Genomic DNA, 23905 nt, shown 5'->3' on the forward strand with positions numbered 1-23905 from the left:
ACTATGCTTTATTCACTGCTCTCCATCTGTTCTGCTACATTCAATGATCTATGCATACATACACCCGGGTCCTTATGTTCCTGCATCCCTTTTAAAATTGTATCCCTTATTTCATACTGCCTTTCAATGTTCTTCCAGCCAAAGTGCATCACCTCATGCTGGTCTGCATTGAACTTCCTAAGGCCAGACTTCTGACGTGTCAATGTCCTTTTTGAGTTCCACCTATCCTTCTCACAATTTATAAATCTTCCAATTTTAATGTCATTGGTGAAGTTGGAAATGGTGCCTTGCACATCGGGTTCCTGATCATTAGTAAAACTCAGGAAAAGCTAGAGTCCCAATACCAACTGCTGGGGTACTCCACCATAAACTTTCCTTCCAGACCAAAAAACATCCATTGGCCATTACTTCCTGTTTCCTATCACACAGCTAATTTTGTATCCACAATATCACTGTCCCTATAATACACTGACACCCAACTTTCCTCTCAAGTCTGTTAAGAGGCACTGCACCAAATGCCTTCCAGAAATCCATATTAGTCCATAATGCAAAATAAGTTCATCACCATTTTCCATTACATTTTCAAAAAGCTCCAAGAAATTTTGCTTTAGAAGTCAATGCTGAATCTTCGTCATTAATCCCCATTTTCCCATGTACCTACTGATTCTATCCCAAACAAGTATTTCCAAAAGCTGCCCCACTACTGAAGTTAAACTTCCTAGTTTGTAGTTGTTGGGATGATTGTTACAGTCTTTCTTGAACAAGGCAATAATGCTGGCAATATTCCAGTCTTTTGGCAATTCTTGGGAGTCTAGGGAAGACTGAAGGATTACATTCAGTGCCTCTGCAATTTTTCCCCCCCACTTCGATAAATACCTTTGAATGCCTCTGAGCTGGTCCTGGTGCCTTATCAACTTTAAAAGACAACATCAAATCCAAGCCATTTTCCTTATTAATTTTGATCCTTCCAAAAACAATGTTTCTTCCTTTGTCACCGTGGTTTGGACAGCATCTTCCTGTTTTGTAAAGACAGGTGTAAAATATTTAATTAACATCTCAGCCATAGTCCCTACCTCTGTCTGTAAATCCCTTTCTTTTGTCTCTGATCAGCCCTACTTCTCCCTTAACCAATCCTTTACTGTTTTTATGTCTATAGGAGACTTTGGGATTTCCCTTTCCCATAAGTCTTTCACATAGGTCCTCGCTGCATTTTTTTAGATGCTTTTCCACCTTCCTCCTAAACCTTTGGTATTCCCGATGATTATCAATTGTATTTTCTGCCTTAAGTTATTAGAAGCAGAGCGTGTATTTCTAATGTTAATATCTATCTTCTTGGTTATCCAGGGAACACTTGATTTGCCTGTCCTATCTTTTGCATTTGAGATAATACACCTCAACTGTACCCAAACCACTTGCACCTTGAAGGTGGTCCATTTTCAGTTACTTATCTTCCTGCTAACCTCTTACTCTGGTCACTCCCGCTCAACTCTGTACTAGCCTGTTGAATTCTGCTCTCCACCAACTGATTTTTCTTACTCTGGATTGTTGCATGTCATTCTTGAATACCAACCTGAATATTATGATACAATGATCACTGTATCCTAAAAGTTCCTGCACTGACATTCATTGGACAAGACACAGTCTGCTGTATGAAACTCTCCCTTACAGAATCCAGGAGCACGCAACCCTCACTGCCCCTTTACATTACCAACATCCCAGTCTATAATTGGGTCATTGAAGTCCCCTATTATAACTGCTCTGTAATTGTTGCGAAGTTGTGTGTAGTACTTGTGGATTGGGAGGCAGGGCATTAGAATTTTGTGTTTATAAAATATTGATGTTTGTAAAATGCTTGGTGGAGGGGGTAAGATATGCGTGGTCACTTTAAAAGATGATGTGCTTTTTCCATGTTTAGAGATTTAAAAAGGATGTCTGTGTGTTTGCAGGTGCACAGAGCAACTGCTTTGATACATTTGTATCAAAAGGTTGTACTGTTAGCAGACAAAGCAGCATTTTATCAAGGCAACAGTCTTTTGAATTTAGCCAACTAATTTAAACCAGGCCCTTAGATACCAAAAACTGATTAAATTTAAATCTGATGGTTTTGACAACATGGGACCAATCCTGTTATAAGGGATTTATACGTCATCAAGGGTATAAAAGACGAGAGCACTTGGTCAAAGATGGAAGAGAACCAACTGCCATCTGCCGAGAGGACAGCTCTCAGCTCGAAAAGGAAGAATCGCTGGCTCTCACAGAATTCTCTCAGCCTCAGAGTAAGGTCCATCTAAATTAAAGGTACCTACAGCACAAACAGTTAATGTGACAAAAGAATTAGATGGAGACGGCATTCCTTACAAGGTGAGTTCACAGAGAATACGTTTCTGATAGAAGAATTCAACGGAGAAGACACAGAAGACGTAACCTTGCTGTAATTTTGACAGACTAAATTCTCGTATTTTTATTTTGGCTTATGCAAGTGGGACTTACGTTTATTGGAACAGCATACCATTAAAATCTTGTTTTATTCAGGAATAGTTAATGTTTAGAAAGGATTTATTTGTTTTGATAATAGTTTGTTTAATTTTTCCACTGTTTGAGTTAGATAAATTGTTACTTGTTGATCATGAAGTGAGTGTCAGAGGGTTTATTTTATTTAACCACTCCTTTATAATGGATTGTTGGCTCTTTCAACAGATTATAGGGCAAGGCTTCTCTGGGTGTTTTGGTTTTTGTTATCAGAGGGAAGTTGACATCCACTTTATAACATAATGCTGACACCAAGCAATGTAACTGGTCTCTTTTATCCTGAGACTATAACCTCTTGTTCTGGACAACCCACCCAGGAGAAAGATCATCTCTACACCCAGTCTGTCCAACACTATTAAAATATTATACCGTTTCAATGAAATCACTCTTTTTTTCTAAACTCCTGCGAATACAGGCACTATCAATTCAATCTCTCTCCATTTGACAAACTTACTATTCCAGGGATCAGCCTGGTGAACGTTTGCTGAACTCCCTATATGGTAAATATATCTTACCTGAGGTTGTGACAACAAAACAGCATATAATACTCAATCCCTCTTGCAATGGTAACCAACATACAACTTGGCTTTCAAACTCCTACTGAATCTGCAAGCTTGCTTTCAATGACCAGTGGTGATGTACTCCAAGGTCCCTTTGTACATCAATCTTTCCCAATCTCTATCACCTTTTACATAGTAGTATGCCATTCTGTTTTTCATACGGAAGCAAAAAAACTTCATATTTATCCATGTTTTACTTCATTTGACATGTATTTGCCCACTCCCTCAACTTGTCTAAATTTGTCTGCAGCCTCTTTCATCCTCCTCACTACTCGGACTTAATGTTGTGTTGTCAACAGACTTGGAATTATTATGTTTGATTCCTTCATCTATATCAATGATATATGTCGTGAATAGCTAGTGTCTAGGCACTGATCTCTGCAGTACTTCACTTATTACTACCTTGTACTCCAAAAAAGACCCATTCAGTCCTACTGTCTGTTACTTGTCTTCTAGCCATTTCTCAATGCATGCCAGTACATTTCCACCACTCCCATGTGCTTTGGTTTTTATAACATTTCACATAATCTCTTACATGGGACTTTATCAAAGCTTTCTGAAAATCTAAATACACCATATCCACTTGTTCTTACTCCCTATTCTACTATTTGCATCCTCAAACTTCTCCAGTAGGCTTATCAAACATGATTTTCCTTTCACAAACCTATGTTCATTTTGTGTGTTAGTGTTGATACTTTTAAGTGTCTGTTATCACATCCTTTAAAATCAATTCCAATATTTTCCCCGTTACTGATGTATGCAAACTGGTCCTTAATTCTCAGTTTTCTCTTTCCTTCCTTTCTAAGCAGTGGGGTTATATTTGCCACCTTTCAACCTCCCAGGACTGTTCCTGAATCTACAGAATTTTGGAAAGTGATATACAGCAATCCATTACACATGATAAGGTTTGGAGCTGGATGAACACAGCAGGCCAAGCAACATCAGAGGAGCAGGAAAGCTGACGTATCGGGCCTTGACCCTTCTTCACCTTTCCTGCTCCTCTGATGCTGCTTGGCCTGCTGTGTTCATCCAGCTCCACACCTTGTTGTGTCGGATTCTGCAGCATCTGCAGTTCCTTCTACCATTATACATGACAACTTCCTTCTGCATCTTGCCATCTAGATTAACTGGCCCTGGGGATTTATCACCTTTCATTCATATTAATTCTCCAACATTAATTCTCAACTAATAGTGATTTTCTTCAGTAACTCCTTCCTTATAAATCATTGCGTCCCTAGCATTTCTTAGGGGTCATTTGTGTTTTCTTCTGTAAAGACAAAACTAAAGTATATGATTAATTATTCTACAGTTTCTTTATTCTCTATTGCCAATTTTCTCATTTCAGATTGTAAGAGGCCTACATTTGCCTTCACTAATGTGAGGTAATGTGCATAACAAAATGCTATGAATATAGAGTATTAAGCATTTCTGTTTTCTTTTCCTTTCAGTTCAAACCGTTATTCAATAATAACAGGTTATTTTCAAATGTTCTCTTATGTATGTCTGTATGTCATTACTGTTCTGTTTAATTTGATATACCAAATTATATGATAGCTTAGTTAAAAGGAATGTGTATGTCTGCATTTTTGTTTTGCATACTGGAATGTCGACGTATCTAGAGAAAACATGCAGCAAGGAGTTAGTATCGGACAAAACAAAGAAGGTTCATATGCCAGTAATCAGGAAAGCAAACAGAATGTTATGTTCTTATTGCAAGGGGAATTGGATGCAAGAGAAAAGAGATTATGCTTCAGTAGCACTGGTCATTGGTGAGTCCAGATCTGGACTTCTGTGTTCTGGTCACCATACCTACAGAAGGATGTTAATACATAGGAAGCAGTTCAGAGAAGGTTTAGTATACTAATCCCTGGAATAAATAGGCTGTCTTATGAGTAGAGGGCTAAACAGTCTAAGCCTGTGTCCCCTGGAGTTTATAGGAATTGGAGTTGACTTAATAGAGACATATAAGACCCTGAGGGGACCTGACTGGGAGAATTCTGAAAGGATGCTGCCTCATGCGCAGGATCTAAATAGAATTAGGGAGTCACAATTTAAAAATAAGGGCTCACTCACTTATGGCAGAGATGAGGAAATATTTATTCTCTCAGAGGGTTGCAGGTCTTTGGAATTCCCTTCCTCAAAGTGCTATGGATGCAAAATCTTAAAATATTTTGAAGACAGAGGTGGATAGATTCTTCACAACTAAGGGGATGAAGGGTTACTGGAGATATGCAGGAATGGACAATTGACATTAAAATCTGGTCAGCCATATGTTTTTTGAATGGCGGGGCAAGTTGTAAGGGTCCAGTGGCCTATCCTTGTTCATATGTTTGTAATGTGGGGATAAGATGATGGAACGGGGGTGTAGGAGTGCTACTTTAGTGTTTAAGGAAGTGTTTCAGGTCAGAGCATATAAGAAGATGAGCCGTAAAATTCACAAATTGACCCCAGCTCATCTTTGAAGCACATACTTACAAGGTAAAAAGATTTGACTTCCTGTGAAAACCCATTCCCAGGGGCTGAGTCTATCACAACAGTAAGCTTGGTTGTTATCAAGTGAGGAAATTCATCAATTTACTAGACTTTCCAGCTATCATAAGGTGAGAAGTGGGATTGGTTGCTGATGATCTTGCAGTGACCAGCACCATTCACAACTTTTCAGATACTGCAGTTGTCCATGTCCAAATGCTAAAAGGCACATACAACATCTTCAATGATGCGGGGCCCAGCATAGCAATGCAAAAGATAAGGCTGAAGCACTCCATATGATATCAAGGAATGGCAGGAGACACTAGATACTACAAAGGCCTTAGGCATTGACAACATTCCTGCAATAGAACTGAAGACATGTGCTCCAAAATTTGCCACACCCCCTGGCCAAGCCACTGCAGTACAGCTACAACATTGGCATCTACCTAACAATGCTATAAATTGCCCAGGTATAACCTGTGTATACAAAGGAGGACAAATCCAACACAGCCATTTACTACCCCATTAGTCTACTTTCATTCATCAGTTTTTGTAATGGCAGGTGTAATCAACAGTGCACTATCAAGTAGCACTTACTTAATACTAACTTTCTCACTGATGCTTAGTTTGGCGTCTGCTAGGGTCATTCCTGACCCCGATACAGCCTGGGTTCAAACATTGTCAAAACAACTGAATTTCAGAGATGAGGTGAGAGTGATAGCTCTTTACATCAAACTTGTATTTAACTGAGTGTAGTTTCAAGGACTCCTAGCAAAACTGGAGTCAATGTGAATCGGGGGAAACTCTTCACTGGTTACAGTCATACCTGGCAGAAAGGAAGATGGCCGTGTTTTCCGGAGGTCAACCATCTCTGCTCCAAGACGCTGCAGAATTTCCTCAGGATAGTGTCCTGGCTCAACCATCTCCAGGTGTTTCATCAAGGACCTTCCCTTGATCATAAGGTCAGAAGTGGGGATGCTCGCCAATGATTGAACAATTTTCAACACCATTTGTGACTCGTCAGATACTGAAGCAGTCCATGCTCAAATGCAATAAAATCTGTACAACACCCAGGCATGGGCCAAAAAGTGACAAGTAACATTTCTGCTGTAAGTAATGACTATTTCTGTCAAAAGGTAATCTAATCATTCTCCCTTGACATCCAATGGAGTTACCATCAGTGAATTCCCCACTATCAGCATCCTGGGGCTTATTATTGACTAGGAACTGAGCTGGACTAACCATGTAAATACTGCAGCTACAACAACAAGTCAGTAGTTAAGAATGTTGCAGTCAGTAACTCATTTCCTGACAAGACAAAAGCATGTCCATAATTCACAAGACACAAATCAGGAGTGTGATAGAATGCTCCCCACTCATCTGGAAGAGCGCAGCTCCAACAACACTCAAGGAGCTTGACACTATCCAGTCCAAAGAAGCCCATTTGATTTGCACCATAGCACCATACAGCGTCCAACCAGTCCACCCTAACCATATTCCCAAACTAAACTTGTACCATCTCCCTGCATTTGGTTCATATCCCTCCAAACCTTTCCTATTCAAGTACTTATCCAAATGTCTTTTAAACCACATCCACAAGCATTCACTCCTTCTACCCACAATGCTTGATAGCAGCTGTGCATATCATCTGCAAGATGCATTGCAGAATCTCGCTAAGGCTCCTTACAAGCATCTTCCAAATCCTTGACTATTTCCATCAAGAAGGACAAAGGCAGCAATTACATGGGAACACCATCACCTGCAGGTTCCCCTCCAAGCCACTCACCATCCTTACTTGGAAATATATCACCATTTCTTCAATGCCACTGGGACAAAATTTCCTTCCTTCATGGCATTGTGGGTGTACTTACAGCATTTGGACTGCAGCAGTTCAAGAAGGCAGCTCACCACCACCTTACCAAGGGCCACTAGGGAAGGGAAGTAAATGTTGGGCCAGCAAATGATGTCCAGATCTCAGGCATTAATCATCTCCAACAAGAGAAAATCTGATATTATCCCTTGAACAACAATGGCATTTGGTGGCATTATCATCACTGAATCCACCACAGTCAGTATCCTGAGGGCCTTACCTTTGATCAGAAACTAAACTGGACCACCTATGTATATACTGTGGCTACAACAGCTGGTCAATATTCACTTCTTCCACCATCAATGCTCAGTAACAGCAGTGTATACCAAAACTAGCGTGCACATCAGAAATTCTCCAAGGGTCTTAAGACAGTGCTTTCAAACACATGATCACTTCCATTCAGAAGGATAGAGACAACACAGACACAATACAACCACCTCCAAGCTCCCCTCCAAACCATGTGGAAATACATTATCATTACTGCAGTCTTGCTGCGTCAATATCCTGGAACTTCCTCCCCAGCAGCACTATCGATCTATGTTGAGCACATGGACTGCTGTAGTTCAGTAAGTCAACTCACCACCACCATCTCAAGTGCAGATAGGGATATGCAATAAATGTTAGTCCAGCAGTGAAGCCCACATCCGATGAATGAATCTAAAATATAGTTAACCCCATAATTGAGTGGTGCTGCCAAATAATGTTTGAAATTATGATTGCTCAATATAAATAAAAACACAATCCAATTACCTGTTTTATCAGTTTTCTCTGAAAAATGTGCACTGTGTTCTTGTGATCATGTTTCAGATGTACGAAGGCTTTCACACAGACAACATTAAGATCCTAACCACTCACAGCATAAAAATATTGTCAGCTCTGGTTCCTTTGGCATTCACTTTAAAATCAGTGTCCTCTGGGAACTGTTCTTCTGACCTAATCTGTCCCAGAACTCTCTTGAATTTGAGTTTCTGTAACAAACTTTCTCTTAATGTTTTCTTCACTTAAAAAAACTAGGCAGCCTCTCCATGCTATCCCTGACAATCAAATCTCTGAAGTCCTGAACAATTTGTCACAATTTTGCCTGCGTCCTCTTCAATGTTTTCACACAACTTCTAAAAAGCCCACACTGGACAAGTTGGATAAGCGCAGTGTTTATAAGGTTCACCACAATTACCCTTTACTCTTCCTTTTGTACTCTTGGCTTCTATTCATAAAGCTTAGGATGCGATATGTCTTATTAACATGCTTTCTGATTCTGTCTTGCCACTTTCAGTAGCTTGTACATTTATATCCCACTATTCCCTGCAAATCCTGCTGGCCACAATTCCCATTTATGTGAAAATCATGACTATATGTAAGCTCTTTGTCTTTGGTCTTAAAGGCACTTTTAGGGGCTGCATATTTAGCCGCATATACATTGTAATTCACAGGAGTGCTTTTTCAGGATACTGTCTAAGCAACCATCCCTTACAGCAGCAATGCCCAGAATTAGTGGACTATCAGGAAGGTAAATATCCAATGGATAAAGATGCCATGGATTGCACATAGCAAACTGAAGATCACCAGACAAGGGTTCTATCAATCTCAGGGAATTTCATACTATCATTATACAACTGGTCCCTGATCAAAAGAAGAAATTCTTGCAGATCTGCAACAGATCTCCTGGGAGCAAATGATCTTTAATGCTACAGAAGTCATGATATATAATTAGGGGCAAGCTCACTGGAGATATAGGCTATCTCCTTAAAATCCAATCTCACAGCACCTGTTAGGAGCCACATGGGTGAAGCTCAAGAGAAATACAGGATTCACATGACCACCAGGTACATCACTGAGCAAGCCAACAGAATGATGAAGAAACATTCAGATGCATAGATGGATCTCATTAGTGAAGATGACCCAAATAATCATGATAATATGAACAGAAGATTTGCCAATGCACTTATACACAGCAGAGAGAATCAGGCATGAAGGATGACCAAGGGCCTCATTACACATCTTTTCATGACAAGAATATTCAACAAAATAAGGAGGAAGAAGATGACGAATATGAAGATAGATGACACATATGCTGTATACATGGTTGCCCAGGCCAACAGGGATGCCCCAATAACATGAAGATACAGCTAATGACTCACACAGGAAGAGTTAAAAAAATGAAATCCTTGGTTTCATACAAAGAAACACTTCCTACCGCTTCAACGCGTTGCATCTCTTGTGGTTTCAGCAGAGTCATTGACTCATTTAAGAATCATGTTTGAGGCCCCATGAGGTGGTCATTCTCTCCATGGCAAACATTTCAATAACTATTTACAAATCCACAATAGTTAGAGCTGGACTTCTCCAAATTCTTGATTGCACCAAGATTACAGTTTTGGTCTTTGAGTAGGAGCTGATACGCTTGGAAGCAGTTCAGATACGGTTCATTAGGGTGATTCTAGGATGAAGGGAATGTTTTATTCAGAAGGACTGGGGAGACCGAGTGTGGTATAAATGAGATTCAAATAAATCATGATGATGTAACTTATCGTACGATTCCAACATCAGTAAAAAGTAGAGACCTGTATAGAAAGGGCATGTGAAGAGCAGTATTTGGTAACATATTGCTATAAGGAAAGGAATGTTATAGTATATAAAGATTTGAAGAGCAATTTTAGAGATAAGGGAGAAGTAGCTTCGGGGGCTGTGCACGTCCGAACATCCTCAGTCTAAGATACTCCAAAACACATCCTGTGGTATTGGCTTAAAGCACAAGATAAAGTGTATGCCTTACATTTAAAAAGAATGAGAGGTGATCTTAGACAAGACCTAAGAATCTGAAGGGGCTTCACAGACTGTATACTCAGATAATATGGAGAACATAGAATGGGTGGGGGGGGAGGCATCGTTTAAAAATAATGGGTGTCCCACTAAGACGGAGGTGAGAAGGAATTTCATTTCTCACGGAATCATCTGTCTTTGCAATTTTCTTCCACAGCGATTAATGGAGGATATGTCACTGAATATATTCATGGATGAGTTAGATGTATTTTGGATCAACAAGAGAGTGAAAGATTGTGGGTGACAGACGTGAAAGTGGGGTTAAGCCTACAATTAGATCAACCACAATCTTATCTTAATGGCAGAGTAGACTGATGAAGAGTCATCTAGATTCAAAACATTAGCTTGCTCTCTCTCCGTGGATGCTGCCTGACCCATTGTGATCTCCAGCATTTGTTGGCTTTACAGCAGTGTAGACTTATTGGGCTAGATGATATTTCCTACACCCATTTCTTATGATTTTTCCACATGCATGGCACATTTGTGGGTACTTTGCAAAATTTCTGATGTACCTCTATCATTCTCAGTAAAGTTCTGAAGAAGGATCCCGACCCGAAACGTCAGCCTTCCTGCTCCTCTGATGCTGCTTGGCCGGCTGTGTTCATCCAGCTTCACACCGTGTTATCTCAGATTCTCCAGCATCGGCAGTTCCTACTATCTCCAGCTGGATATAACTTGGAGAGAATTGCACGCCAGACATGAGCCCTCAAACTGAAGAAAAAATTTGCCTTTGCTGGAGATCTGAAACAAAAACAGAAAGTTGTGGAGATCAGCAGATCTGGCAGCATATGGAGAAAATAAACAGAGTCAACGTTTCAACTCCAGTGATCCAATCCACTCTGCCATCAGCATAAATGTCAATATTTGCAGAACAATTCAGGTGTAACTAACAGGCACTGAACTTGAAACATTGATCCAATTTTCTCTCTTCGGATGTTACCAGAAGCTGAGTTTCTCCACCTCTTGCTGTTTTTTTCAGATACGAACTCTCCACAGTTATTGGTACCACAATGCCTTCTTGTGCTCATTTGTGAATAATAAAGTATTCGCTGTCTACTGCACAAGTATCTCTGCTGCATGTTCTGGGATGGTGAGAAATGAGGTCCTATGACAAACATTTCTCATGCATAGCTATTGACTGTTTCCCTAGAGATGAAGGATTTGGAACAGAAAAAAAAGTGATATGAATAGTCGCATATTGATCATGACAATCACCATACTCAGCCTCACAGTTTAGTCATTGGTAAAATAAAGTCAACGTGTGTTTTAGAGATATTTTTAATTCTATCGTAGGCTTCTTCAGGTTCTCAGACCCTCCATTACAGAGTATCATAAGTCTGTTCCATAGTCTCCTCTGTGGTTTGCATAATTTGTGGCAGTCCTTCTCACTCTCCTTCTCTTTGTTGTTTTATGCTGTTTTCTCCCACAATCAATGAAATGCAAAGGAAAATTGTATATTCACCCAATGTATGAGCTGTATTTGGTGAATGTGATTATATAGAATGAGCCAAAGAGGTAAAAGTTAATGATGATATTCGACAGCTGCTTGAGAAAGTAGATTGTATAGGATGGACTGAAGGGCTAAAATTGTTGATGATACTTGACAAATTGCATTGACCTTGAATGAGTCCTGTGAACATTCCTTTATAAGCCAAAGATGATACCTACAGCTTATTTTTCTGTACCAGCTGCAGTTTTGTCTTTCTGTATTTGCTTTCTTTTTGCTGGCTGTTTGTTACACTGTATAAAACAGAGAGAGTTTCGTTCCAAGTTGCTGGACCTCGCCTTTGTTCGGAAACATGAACAGTGTTAGGAATGAACCTAAGCCTCAAGACCAGCCATCAATCAAGGGGTTCCTGATGGGCTAAAGGGCATGAGGCTTGTTGCTTTTCTCTTTTCTTTTCTATTTATTATTCCCATGAGCATCATTATTAGTACTAAAGAAACATTCAAATTTAAGCAAATTGCTGTTATTGAGCTTTCTGTTAAGTTTATTTAACCAAATCCAAAAGAACCGCTTGGATACAGTTTGTGAACCAAGACAGTGATTATCACACATTGCTTAAGGATTTATGTGAGAGTCCTGGGCAGATAGTGGCAGTCCTGCCCCAACTAGTCATGAATGTGGTGGGCAACTAATCAACTATCAGGAGGAATACTCTTCACAAAAATCCCTTTCCTCAATAATGAGGGACGTTCAGGTGCAAAACACAAGATTGAACTATGTGATGTGCAAACAAAGCAGGGTTAATAAAAGATGAAGTATTTTCACACAGTGAGGTGTTAGGGCATGAAATGCCCAGCCTGGAAATGTGGTGGAGGCGGGTTCATTGAGGCATTCAAGAGGGCACAGGATGGGTTTTTGGATAGTGATATTATACGGGAAACTGGGGAAAGGGCAGGAAATTGGCACTAGATAATAGAACTGGATTAGATAATTGAGCCAGGGTAGGCATAATGGGCCAAATGGCCTCCTTCTGCTCTGTAATGGTTCGGTAATCTTTAGCCACAAGTACCAAAATGCTGATCAATCCCAGGCTTTTCTTCTAGTCCCCAAATCACTGATGCCAGTCCGTAGCTAATTTCATTCACTCTACGTGGCATTAAGAGTTGATCGGACTGGATTTTGCAAAGACTAAGGCTCTGACAGCATTCTGGCACTTGTACTTGAAGACTCGAACTCCAGAATTAGTTGCTGCTCCTCTTGTCAAGTTATTCTAAGTTAGCCACAACAATGGCATCGACCTGAAAGTGTGGAAAATTGCACTTTTATCTTCTGTCCATAAAAGGCACTCCAATCAATCATCACTCTAGCAACTTTTCTCAATCATCAGCAAAGTAATGCAGGCTTTAATAGACAATGCTATGAATGGTACTTACCCATCAATTACCTGCTCACCAGCTCACTTATGACATGTTAGGCTCACTCATTTCCAGATCTCAATTACGACCTTGGTCAAAACATGGTGAAAGAAATGAATTGAAGAGGTGAGGGAGGAATGTTCACTATTAATATTATGGCAGCATTTGACCGAACAAGACAGTAAGAATCCCAGTAAAAATGAAGCCAATGGAAACCTCCACAAGTTGTGATCATACCTAACAAAAAAAGATGGTTGTGGTTGTTGGAGGTGTCACGGAGGTGTAAAATATGGACAATCAATTTTCAAATTGATTCAAATTCGAAATCTGATTTTAATGCCTAGAACTTTCATAGGCTGAAATGGTTTCAAAAAGGAAACAAGTCTAGCTTAAAAATGGCTGTGACGATCACCTGGCCACAGGTTGAGCCATGTTTCATTAAACCATTAATAACTAAGAGACAATTTGAACTGAAATTGAGATGTTATCAAAAAGATTGAAACCAGTCTACTGGATCTTTACCTATTGTTTAATTTACACCTTTATAGAAAATTTACATGTTGATGATAAAAAGTTGTACAATTAACAATCATGAAACAAACCTTAGAATATATCAACTAGCTTGAATTCAGGGAGTTTTTTTTAACCAAGCAGCAACACATATTTGTAACTGGATAGGAGAGTATTTCTCACTGTCTCCTATCTCTCTCTCTCTCTCTCTCTCTCACTCAGCCTCTTGAAGGACAAATCACCTGGTGATAATGCAAATTGAAAAGAAATATCTGAGCAGAAAAGATGCAAAGTTAGTGTCTAAGGTAGGGTACAAAATAATTTATTTTTAGACCTTGCCTCAAGAAATATTTTTTGATTTGCTCCTGCCCCCTTGTATCCCTTTGACTCACACATCCCCATTTACAGGCACTTTGTCTCTCCCATTCCCCTTGTACCATCCTTGTCACCTCCCATCCCATCTGTAGTCCCTTCTTCACCACAACCCGCTCAGACCCAGCAAGGAGATGGCGGACTTGGCAAAAAGAAGCATCCCTATTGTCTCTCTTAGCATTGGCAATACAGTTGCTCCTATCTTTGGCTTTGAAAAATCAGCAGTAGGCTCAGGACCTCAGTCTTCAATTGCAACGATCCTCAGCTTCAGTCCTCTACTGCCAGCCTGACCCTTTGCTGACAGAACCCAAACCCTCCTGCTCCTTACTCCTCTCCCCAGCCCCTTTCCTTGCTCTGAACTTGAATTCCTGGACTTGGCAGCAAGTAATATTCACACCAGTGTAAGTGAATGACCATTTTCAATTGAAGAGAATCTTATAATTTCCTCTTGACTTTCAATGGCATTACCATTGCTGGGTTGTTATCATTGTTAGCTTTGAAAGGAAACTGAACTTGGACCATCTCTGTGAATAAAGTGGCTCCCAAAGCAGGTCAGACTTTGGGAATTCCACAGTGAGAAATTGAACACCTGAATTACCAAAGTCTGTCTGTCATCTACAAAGCACAAATCAGAAATGTGATGGAATACTCCCCATGTGCCCTGGCGAATGCAGGTACAACAACAACATTGCAGAATTTGAATACTCTCCGATTGCCTAGGTAAGTAAAGCAATCGCAAAGCTAGCCACCACTTCAACCAAAGCAACCCAGTTCACTGGCACCTCATTTACCCATTTAGTCAGTTGTTGCCTGCCCCCGACCAGCACATGGAGCAGCAGTGTGCAACATTTACATGGTGCAAGGCAGAAAATTGCAAAGCATCCTTCGAAAACATCTTCAAAATTCATGGGCCTAAAAGCACTGCAGGTGTACCTATATCATGTAGACTTTATCCTTTCCAGAAGGCAAGTCACTATCCCTTCCTCAGAGGCAATTGGGGATGAGCAAAAAGGCTACAATGGATTTAATGTTCTGCTTAATTTGTTTTATATCTATAGTTAGGCCACATTCTTGTTGTGTTCCATCAACTGAAGGGAATTTATAACTGTGTGCGTGCACTTTTTTCCTTAAATGTTAACCATTGATTATCCACTGTTATGCTTTTAAAGTTACTGAATCTATGGCAACCATCTGGCCCTGCATACTTTGCACTACAATATTGCTCTTACGTAGAGTTTAAATGTTTAAGAGATTTTAGGAGAAAAGTATGAAAAATACATTGAGTTAATGAAAGATTACAAATTTAAATGCATCAGTATTTTACAATTACATAATCAGAAGGTTTTGAGGAGAATAGAACAGACAGCATTGAGATACTACAGATCAAAACAACTGAATTAATTTGAATAAATAATTACATTCGGAGGAAATGTCATGAGAAATAACATTATCATCACAGTGTAGTGTTAATAATGGAAAAACAGAGCATAGGATTGGACAGCTTCGAGAAAAATGTTCTTAAGGCAGAATTACTTAAGGTTGTTGACTTGCTCGTCGAGCTGGCCTGTTTTTGTTCAGACGTTTTGTCACCATGCTAGATGACATCATCACTGGAGCCTCCAATGAAGCGATGGTATTCTACTCTGCTTGGAATTTATACTATCTAATACATTATGGTGAGTATTTCCAGTTTTGATCTGTATGTGTCTGTACATGGGGTCCAATTCTATATGTTTGTTGATTGAAGTATGGGTGGAGAATCACGCCTCTAGGAATCCCGCGTATATCTATGCTTGGCTTGGACTATAATGATTACTTTGTCCCAGTTAAATTGATGGCATACATTGTCTACATGCACCGATATTAAAGAGAGTTTGTCATGCTGTTTTGCTGCTAGCTGATGTTCATGTATTCTGATGGCTAGTTTCCTTCCTGTATGTCTGATGTAATGTTTGTGGCAGTCGTTGCATGGTATTTTGTAAACCACGTTGGTTCTACATGTTGTGGGAATGGGTTCTTTAATCCTTGTAAGCGTTTGTCGTAGAGTGGCTGTGGGCTTGTGAGCCGCCATGATTCCTAGTGGTCTTAGGAATCTTGTTATCAGTTCTGATATGTTCTTAATGTAGGGCAGTGTGGCCAGTGTGTTAGGGAGTACTGTGTCCTCCTGTTGTTGGCTGTTTTGTAGGCATTTGTGGAATTAAGTTGCGGGGATATCCGTTTAAAGACCTCTTTCCCACACATGCAGAATGAATGTGTTTTACAAAATACAATGCAACGACTGCCACAAACATTATATCAGGCAGACAGGGAGAAAACTAACCATCAGAATACATGAACATCAGCAGGCAGCAAAACGGCATGACAAGTCTCCTTAATATTGGCACATTCACACATTAACCATAATAGCCCAAGACAAACATAGATATGCACAGGAGCTCCTACAGGCATAGTTCTCCACCCACACTTCAATCAACAAACATATAGAATTGGGCTCCTTATACAAACCCATACAGATCAAAACCAGAAATGACACAACTCACCACAACGGACCAGACAGTGTAAATTCCAAACAGAGTAGAATAACATCGCTTCATCGAGGCTCCATTGATGATGTCACCTAGTATGATGATGAAATGTCTGAACAAAAACAAGCCAGCTCAACGAGCAAGTCAACAACCTCATCCACGATCTGAGCTACAGATCTTTGGCAAAACTTTAAACAGAATTACTTAAAACATCAATACAAAATCCCAAGCTGAAATTATTTTCTGTGGACAGAATGAAATAATTTTCTTTTTCATAGAGCAGATGACGCTATGAATAACTGATGATTTTTTTTAAAAAGACACAAATACTTTTGAAGAAATTCTAACAGCTTTAAATTATTACTACAACCTGTGAACGACCAAAATTCTTGAAAGGGCAAGATTTAACAGAAGCATTCAGCATTCATGGGAATCCATAGATAATTTCATAAATGACCTCTATAGATTAAGGAGAAGGGTGACTATAGAGTTTTGAAATCAGAATTCTTAATAGTCAGAATTTTGATGGAAAATGAGTCTTTGTCAGATTTCTTACGGAAGATTGCAGAGGTAAAATGCAGTTTCAGAGCAGCAAAAGCCAAATGCTTTCTTATAGAAAGATTTCAATGTTGTAGAGCTTCCTCCTTTCAAAAATATAATCATTTAGACAAAATATTCCCATTAGAAAAGACACCAAGGCATTCCGATGGGAAATTGGAGATCCAACCAACTCAAATTTGACAGAACATGTGTATGCTAATTGACATGCCATTAATTTTAAGCTTGATCTGGGTACAAGTGTCAATGCGCTATCGAATCAAATACAATGGCGAAAGACACAAAGGTTACAGTCTAAAGACATGAAACTGTGGTGTGGGTGGAATAATTTTCAAGACTTTTTGCTGCAAGTAGCATTGCAACACAAGAAGTGTATGAGAATTAAAATTACATAATTTGCAATCAGCACTTCTCACTTCTGATCCTGCATGCATGTCTTGACCTCAGCATCAAACACCAAAGAAGTCAACTAATTCCAAGAGAGCAATTGGTTAGAAACAAATTGTCATCATCAACTTACCAAGGAGATGACGGTAGAAGATTCAATTGTTTGTCCTAAGGTCATAGCAATATCCGAAACGAAGAAAGGTTCTATTAAAACTAGTTGTGTTGGCAAAAGAAAATTATTTCATTCTGTCCACAGAAAATAATTTGCTGACGTTAATGGACTAGTGGAATTGTTTTTCACTGTGAACATCAGTGAAGAAAATTCAGAAGACAAAGTCAGTAAGGTTTGCCAGAGAAGCAGATACTAATAACAAGAATGAACAGCACAATTCACTTGGGCTTATTGATGAATCTTTAACTGAATTTGTCCAGATGGTAAAGAAGCCAACAAAGAGTTACAGCTATTTGACTTTGATGCCAATAATAAGATGATAACACAAGGTCAAGAGCAACATTTCAAATCTTCACCTTCCAAAGGTGAATGATGAGTACCAATGATAAAGATAATGCTATAAGCAGCAGCCATCCAGTCACACAATGGAAGATGTGAAAATGTCTAGTTTACCAGAACCACAGATGATGAATGCGAATGTCCAACAAAATCAACAATGTGAAATAAAGCGCTTACATATGTCAATAATGATGTATCAGCAGATTGTGAGCAATGACTTGCTTGAGCAAAATAAAGGTGAGTTGACTCCATAGAAGCCAGGCCCATCTCCATAGACTCAACATTGTTAAATCAGATGACGTTAAGTTAGCTATCATTAAAAACGTTACAGCCAGCGACTTGGAAAAGTTCAAGATAATCTGGTAACGTCACCAACCATGGTTTTATGAAAAGAAAATCATGTTTAACCAATTTATTGGTGATCTTTGAAAGGCTAATTTGTAATATATTTAAAGGGAAAATAGTCAATATATCACAAACTTAGAATACTATAAAATGGATATACTTTGATTTTCAGAAATCATTTGATAACATAGGGACATGGAAAAAAAGGAACATAGTCACTGGAGTATATTCTGTCTGTTGAGTCTGTTCTGCCATTCAATATGAACGTGGTTGATCATCCAAAGGAATATGTGTAGCTTAGGCTAACCATATTCTATGTATCATTGACATTCAGAAATCCATCTATTTTAAACATACCCAAAGATATACCTTACGTAGATCTCTGGGTGGAGAATTCCAAAAACTCACAAAGCTCTGACAGAAAACATTCTCTTCATCTGGATTTTAAGGATTTTCCCCTATGTTGTGAACTTTAGATAGTTCTAGAAGAACTCTCATTCTTCAAATCTTGAAAGAATATAAGCCCTGTTTTCCTCTCCTCTTTTCATAGAGCAATCCGTCAGCCCTGCATCAACTCTAGTGAACTTTAGTTGTATTCACTTTATGGTAGTAAATATCCTTCCTAAGGTAAAGAGAACAGGTCTACACATAGTGTTCCAGGTTAGCCAAGATTCTGGAATATTGAAGCAAACATTCATTACTGCTTTACTCAAACATTCTTGCATTGAAGGTTAACATACCATTAGCATTCCTAACTGCCTGCTGTGTCTGCATGTTCGCCTTCGATGACACATTGATGTGGATATCCAAATCCCCTTTTATATCCACACTCTCTATCCTCATACTATAGAAGAAGTGCTTTGCATGTCTATTCTTCGTATCAAAGTGATTAACTTCACATTCTTCCACTGGTGATCGTCCTGCCATGTTCTTGTCCAGTTATTAAATCCATCCAAATCCTCTTGAAGCTAAAAAAAGAAAGAACTGCGGATGCCGTAAATCAGGAGCAAAAACAAAGTTGCTGGAAAAACTCAGCAGGTCTGACAGCATCTGTGAAGGAAAAAAACAGAGTTACCGTTTTGGGTCCAGTGATCCTTTCTCAGAACAACTTTAGGACCACGTTCAGCTTTAAACTGACAATATAATGAAGACTCACTTTTTCAACATCATATTTGGGCCCAGTGAACCTTACATAGGGAGACAGCTGAAAAAACGCTGTGTTTGAGACACAAGAAAATCTTTACTTCCTGGTGGACAATAAAGTTTTCAGCAATATGGGATAGGTGAGCCCTCGAGATCTATTCATAGTGTTGCAGGCTGCTGTATCTTCATTAAAATGAACAGCCCTCCAAATTACCTTGTTAATCAAGGCAGAGTCAGTATTGGAGACTGGCATAAATGCTGAGAGTATAACATCTGGATTTCTGCCTCCATATTTTCTCTAAAATTTTGATCATACGAGTGCACAAATTAGGAGCAAGGTAGGCCATTCCACCTTAGAAGCTTGCACTGCCACTAATAGGTTACAGTTTATTATGGTTTCTACTTTCTTGCTTATCCCCAATGTCCTTTGACTCATTTGTCAGTCAAAACTCTATCTAGTCCTGTCTCAAAAATATTCAATGATTTTTGTCTTCATTACTGTTTAGATAAGAAAATTCCACAAACTAACAACTCTCTGACAGAAGAAATATTTCTCCTCATCTCCATCTTAAATGGGAGATCCCTAATTTTTAAACTGTGTCTCCTAGCTCTCATCTCTCCCATAATGGGAATCATCCTTTCAGCTCCCACCCGGCAAAGTCCTCTCAGGAGCTTATGTGTTTTGATAAGTCCACCACTCAGTCTTCTAAACTCCAATGATCATATGCGCAACATTCCCTGTAGGACAACTCCTTCATCTTAGGAATCAACCCAGTCAACCTTCTCTGGGCTGCTCCTAATGCATGATATCCTTTCTTAAATAAGGAGACAAAGATTGTGCACAATATGTGTCCAAATGAGGTCTCAATAATGCCCTGTACAACTGTAGTAAAGCTTCTTCAGTACTCTGCTGGAATACATGCCTGACTCACATCACAAAGACCTCTATTACAGGTAAAACAAGGAGGTCGACCCTGAATCCATTCTCCCACAATGGAGATCAATCCCTTAGTGCTGGCACAATCAATCCAAAACAGGTTTCCAGCTAAGAATCCAATTTGCTGTGGTAAAATGCACTTTTATCTTTCAGTGTGGAGATATGATTAGTGATGCTGCTAAGCCAAATAGCTTCAGAGATAATGGGAATTAGTAGGTCAGAAAGTTGGTGTTGCTTAGATTGGTACAACAGCACGGAGTTCATTTCCAATTCAGGCTGGAGTAGACTCAGAATCTGCCACCTTGCCTACCCTATGGTGAAGGCTGTGGCAATGTGGGTAGGACCTATTTTCAGGCAGAAAATGAAGAAGAGTAAATGTATACACAATGTTCAGGATACAAACTTTATGCAAAATACAGAAATAAGATTTTGCCTCAAAATGTTAGCTTTCATTTTTGCTCAAAGCTGATATGTAATTCCTGCAATTTCTGTTTCTGTTTTAGAATATAGACAGCAATGTATAATGATACATGTAGACAGCATTGTGGTAGGAGACTGCAGACTGAATGGCAGAGGTGGGATTGAGGTGTGTTGCCTGCCAGATATGTAGACATTTTAAGGATTTCAATGGTATTTGAACTCGTTATGTATCTAGCATTGGTTCGGCTGGTGTGATGCTTCTTCAGAATTGCCAAGGGTACAATTTTGTCCTTCAGCATCAGGAATGAATGGAGGCACTATCCCACAGTGTAAGGATAACAATCGGCCTACAATCATTTTCCTGAATATCTCAGTTGGCGGTTTGAGAGCAGACTCCTGGTTCACTCAAGGACAGTGGGTGGACTCTCAAAGCGGAAAGGTCATCAAGTGGCCTTTCGGCCCTGAAGGGGCAGCATTTTAGGTCAGATAGAGAAAATCACCACCACTCGGAGCACCCTTTTTCAATTTTTTCATCAAAATTTGAAAATGTCATTTGTTGTCAGTCTGCCATTGAGAGAGGACACCTTTTTTTTACCTTGAGGCCACAAACAGACAGTTGGCCTTCTTCTTGATCAGATGAGAATGGAGGGGTTGCAGACTGACTGGAAAGCTCAAGTTGACCTCTGACATTAAGCATTAATATGCCTTCAACTTTTGTTAATGAGCTATCTGTTGGCAGTGGACTGGTAGCCATGAAAACTCCAATCCCAGCTTTGTGAAAATGGTTTTGGGACAGATGGGAGGCAGCAAACTGGCAGTATTGAATTTTGTGCCCACCCACCAATGTACTTGTGCCCAACAGGCATTAAAAATTCCGGCCAAAACTTATGTCTGGCTGTAGAGTCATACAGATCTACAGCACTGGAAAAAGCCCTAAGACCCATCATGTAAATGCCAATCAAAAATAACTGCTGAACTATTCTAATCCCACTGTCCAGCATTTGTCACTTAGACTTGTATGCCTTGGCATTGCAAATACAAATATAAATACATCTTAAATATACTGAGGGTTTCTGGCTGTATCACCTTCATAGGCAGAGTTCCAGATTCCAACTGCCCTCTGGCTGAAAAGATTTTTCCTCACATCTCCTCCAAGCCTTCTGTTCCTTACCTTAAATCTATGCTCCTGGTCATTGATCCCTCCATTAAGGGGAAAAGTTTCTTCCTGTCTACTCTGTCAATGCCCCTCATAATTTAATACAATTCGATTCAGACCTCTCTCAAACTCCTCTACTCTAAAAGGAAATAATCCCAGTCTGTCCAATCTCTCTTTGCCACTGAAACTCTCCAGCCCAGACAACATCGTGGTGAATCTCTCCTGCATACTCTCCAGTGCATCATATCCACCTATAATGTGGATTCTAGATTCTGGTCTGCGCACGCATTTCTGGAAATGGAACAACTACCTTAACACTGATTGTCCTGTGAAAAAGATTGAGGAACTTGGGCCCAATCCTCCAGAATTTAGCAAAATGAGAGGTGATATCACTGAAACATGCAAAATTCAACAAGGTAGATGTAGCAAGGATGTTTTCTCAACTGAGGAGTCTACAACTGGGCCACATGGTTTTAGAATAAGGGGTAAGTCATTTAGCACTGAAATGAGAAGGAATTTTTTCACTTGGAAAGGGGTGAATATTGGAATCCTCTCCTCCAGAAGGCTGTGAATGCCCTGTCATTGGCCATATTCAAAACAGAGATCAATGATTTTCTGGATATTAAATATTTCAAGGGGTACAGGACTAGTACAGGAAACTGATATTGAGAGAGTTGATCATCCATGGGATCTAGTTGATAGACCTGAGGGGCGAAATAGCCTACTCCTTTACATACTTTACATACCTATGACTTTATAGGATAGTAAGCATCTTCTCACAGTTAATAAAAGCTGTGTGAGTTTAAGTGTTGTGTTAATCTCTGCGTTGTACAAATCATGACCTTTTTAATAAAATTTGCAACAAACTAAGATAAACAAATAAAACAATTAAATGATTAATTAATTAAATGATTCTCAATTGCTTTAAGTGCATGCCAATGATGTCTGTTCTGCGATACTTTGTCCTGTTTCTCTCATATATTGACTTACCATTGAAAGCCTATTAAAAAGAATCGAAGCCTAATTTAGCACAAAGACACAAGGACGTGAGATATTTTAGTTTGCCGTGGTGCTGTCAGCTCAGACACATTAAGAGAAAAGTCTTCCCTCTTCGATAGTATAAAGACCTCAATTAGCTTCCAGTCAGCCAAGTGTTCAGGTCCAACCATATTTTGGCAATTTGGCACCAAGGAGGAGGTTCAACAATCCCCAAATAAAGAATATTCATTCTAGCTGCCTCTATTCTGATACTAGGGATATGTGCCTCGGTCCTTGTCTCAGTTCATGTCTCTCTGTGTGCGTGTCTCAGCCTGTGTTTATGTCTGTGTCTACACTTACATATATCTATGTTTATAATTAGAGCATATCTAAGTCAGTGTTCATTTTTAGACATAGGCTGAGAGATTGCACAGAATTTCAAACTAATTTTTAGTAACATCACTGAAATGGGATCATCTCTGAGTAATTTTCCAATCAAATGTACAGGCTGCATGAAAATGAAAGTTGGACAGAAGTTAACTTGCTCTGTGTAAACCCAATACAGCCATCACACACAGTGGGTAGGCCAAGCTGGTTAAGAGTGTGACTTGTGCCTCTCAGTGGGAAGAAGTCATGCTTTTGACAGCTTTCAGCCAATCTGATTGGCTGATAGCTCCAGCAGTCCCAGCAGTGTCATAGCCACTCAAGAAAAAAAATCTCAAAAACTGCAAATGTCTGACTCAAAATGGAGCTCCAGTATGATGAGTACATTTATTTCCAAGTGTTACTATTTGTTAACTGGTTTTACCCACTGAGTGAGTAGTGGGTGCTCCCAGGAGTGTAGATAGAAGCTAAAGGCGTAACATGCCTGCTCCAGATTGGCAAGTCCTGGGGTTTTAGGGTGAGGGGGAGACCAATAGGCAGTCAGGCAGACAACACAGGAGGAAGTAGGG

This window comes from Stegostoma tigrinum, chromosome 13 (assembly GCF_030684315.1).
Source record: "Stegostoma tigrinum isolate sSteTig4 chromosome 13, sSteTig4.hap1, whole genome shotgun sequence".
Taxonomy (NCBI): Eukaryota; Metazoa; Chordata; class Chondrichthyes; order Orectolobiformes; family Stegostomatidae; genus Stegostoma; species Stegostoma tigrinum.